Below are 3,559 nucleotides of genomic sequence, written 5' to 3'. Positions count from 1 at the left end.
GAACCATGTCCGGAGGCGGGCAGAGGTTGGGGCTGGCAGCAGGCAGGAAAGTAGTCCGGTTCCAGGCAGAGGTTGAGGCAGCCAGGACAGTAGTCCGGTTCCAGGCAGAGGTTGAGGCAGGCAGGAAAGTAGTCCGGTTCCAGGCAGAGGTTGAGGCAGGCAGGAAAGTAGTCCGGTTCCGGGCAGAAGTCGAGGCAGGCAGCAGGCAAGAGGTTAACAGGAAAAAGCAATAGGTAATCAGAATAACAGTAATCTAAACACACAGGGTAGCTGGTAAGAAGACATACTACCAGCCATCAGAAAGATAGGGGTTTAAATATCCTCCAAGCCACTGACCATGCCCAGCATCAGTGATGCACACTAATGCATGCTAACACACGCATGCCCATGCAAGCGAACTCATGTTCACCAACACGTACATGCTTGCAGTTATGAGCATGATCATCCAGAGCCAAAAGGCCACAAGCTGGCATGTGCAGGCATCATGCGGCAGATGGGCCATACTCCTGGCCGAGCATACATGGATCCTGTAGGTACTGAAGCATGTCCTATTCTGGCTGTTGTGTTCATGTGGCTGCTCAGCTCTCTCTTGCCTCTGGGGTAGCAGCAGGGCCAGTCCACAAGGGGCCAAGGAGAGGAGCTGAGCCTCACTGCCCTGCTGCTGCACTGGGCCATCTATCTGGGTTGCACCCTGTGTGCTCTGCTGCTTGTGCCACCATTTGATCTGCATTGGAGCATGCACCCCGGTGCTCCCCCAGACTTCACCTAAGCCAGGACCCCTCAGACAGGTGAGTATTGGCAGGGCCACTCATGGCTTTCTCAGCTCTGCTTTCCTTGATTGCACAGGAAGAACGTGACCAACAATTACCCAGTGACAGTAATCCTTTAGCTATTAGCAGCCCAGTAGGCACGTTAGGGGGGCAAAGTGCACTGAGAGATTTGGCTGCAAAGCAAGGCTCCTTATATGTGTGGAAGTAAAAAAGGGGCAGCTGATTATTTAATATAGTGATGATTAGGGTTGCCACCTTTTGTTCAAGCGAAACCCAAACACACTTTAGCAACGTGCGGACATTTTTTGGGGAGAATGAGTCGCGACTTATGTATGTAACTAGGGCCACCCATTCATATGTAAATATCACAGTTGAGACTATTTTCAGTGGGGGGCCAGTAGCCCCTATCTTAATTTTGGTTGCCCCTGTCTGCCTGACATCTTATACGACGGTTCGATCATCGGACGAAAAGTTTCATCCGATGATCGCAAGGTGTATGGGCAGCTTAACAGAGATCTCAGTACCCCCACCCCTGACATTGGCTGCATCTGCTTCTTTATCCAGAAGGATGGCATCATCTTTGTTCAGGCATCATCCAGGGTCACCATCTACTTCCTGGACTGAGATGTCGGTTCAGAGGTGATTCATAAGCAAAAGTCCATTTAATGAAGGAATATCTCCATTCAGGAACTAGCACTTTCGGGGCCACGCATTCTGAGCCTAATGAAGGGGACCTTGCGTGGCCCCGAAAGTGCTGGTTCCTGAATAGCGATGTTCTTTTATTAAAGGAGAACTATGAGATGAGTGCTTTTCACTCACCTCATAGTTCTAGCCGACCTGTAACAATGAGACTGTCACAGGTCGGCTCAGTAGATCGGGAGGTGAGCGAACACATACCGGCGTTCGTTCACTTCTCGATCCTGTCACGGCTCTCTGCCGTGACAGGGGAGGGGCTGGATTCCCCGCTCCGATCCTCCAGCGCTGACTGGTGGAACGGACGGGGAGGGGGCGGGTACAGCTGGCTCTGCCTCTGGATAGGCATAGGCAGCTGTCACTCACGCAGCTGGGCTGATCCAGACATAATTGTCGGGATCCGCTTCAGCTGCGGCGTCTCAGTATACCGCAAGCTGTAGCTCGCGGTATACTGAGCTTAGGGTGACGGGAGGACGCTAGTTTGTGTCTTCCCATTACCCTAAGGAGAACTATGGGGAAAAGCCCTGACCACATAGTTCTCCTTTAAATGGACTTTTGCTTATGAATCACTGGTGTGCTGGTGACTTTTCCGCATTTTCAGTTTGCTCACGGATCCATCCGTGGCCACTACGAGCACCCACCTGCATTGCAGGTTCTTCTACCCAGTAAGGAGTGCAACAAGATACTTGTTCTATATGTCAGAGGTGACACAGTCATGTCAATCCCGGTGTCTGTGCAGTGGATCAGTCATCGGGCCGGCTCTTCTGCATAGATAACATGTCCAATCAATCCCCAATTAGAACTTGTTCACACCAGATGCCTTGTCATACAGGATCAGGAATAAAAAGCCATTTTCTGGATGACTCATTCAAACAAAGCGAGATTTCTGAACCGGCGGTCAGCTGTGCTGTGGCCAATGTCGCTTCTCCACCATGACGCTTTTATTTTTACTTCTGGCAGTTTCCTGAAACTTTTGCATATGTTAAAAAACCTCCTTTACATAGACCGGCTCCTCACATTTATGTCATTTATGATGTCCATTGCCGTCTCCCAATCGGGAGTCAGACAATAAAGAATACACCCGGTCCGAGCTGGAATTATGAATGCTTCGCAGAAACCCGATCAGCAAAGGCTGCGGAAATTGTTCCTTCATTTGAATGATTATTGGTTCATTTAGGGAAGAGGCAGTGAAAGAAGTGAGAATGCAAAGCAGATGTTCCCAAAATGTGAAATCGCGTCTATTTCCTGGTAATAGCGCCAGACGTGCAGCCCGGCATTAAAGAGACCCTGTCACCAACTTAACAAATTGTAGCCATAAGCACGCAAGGATCCAGTATTTTAAAGACTGACTTGCAGCGCTTACAGAAGGGTTTTACATTTTTTCCCCTTGTGCTGGGGCTGCCCGGCACTGCAAGGGTTAACTAGTGCTCGCAAAAATAAAGAACGTGATCCCCGGTCCTGTGTCAGGCTGCCCATACACCTTGCGATCATCCGACGACACTTTTCGTCCGATGATCGAACCGTCGTATGATTTTCGTACGGCGGCCCCATACTGCCCCGATTATCGCAAGGTTCAATCAGCGGTAATTAGAAGAAAGCACCTGGACGAATTGCGGTAATCGACCGCACATATTTTCTTCTGCGCATGTGCAGTGTAGATCGTACAAATTTTGATGTACGGAAACGCCACCAACCTTGCGAAAATCGTACGATCGAACGAAGTTTTCTAACCTGCTGATTAGTCAAAAGTCGATCGACTGTACAGTATTTGCGGTTGTACACTGCCCATCAACCTTATGATATTTGTAAGGTGTATGGGCACCTTTAGTGACTGCTCACCTCTCTCCCCCTCCGCTCTGGGGGTGGCATGTTCCTATAACACACTGCAATAGATGTGATGACATCACAGCTCCTTAGACCGTCGGAGACCAGGGGAGAAGAGGCTGCGGAGACTGGTTAAGCAGCCAAGTAGATGGAGAGACCCTCCGCACTCCTCACAGCAGTCCCGGCCAGATATGAAAAAAGTGGTGCTCGCAGTGACGAGCACAGGTCACATCTTTCTGCCTTGAGGAAGGGACCCTGCGCGGCCCCGAAAC

The sequence above is a fragment of the Nanorana parkeri genome, unplaced genomic scaffold (assembly GCF_000935625.1).
Source record: "Nanorana parkeri isolate BGI_ZX_2015 unplaced genomic scaffold, ASM93562v1 scaffold31, whole genome shotgun sequence".
Taxonomy (NCBI): domain Eukaryota; kingdom Metazoa; phylum Chordata; class Amphibia; order Anura; family Dicroglossidae; genus Nanorana; species Nanorana parkeri.
The sequence above is the reverse complement of the archived record's forward strand: the minus strand, read 5'-3'. Positions refer to the sequence as shown.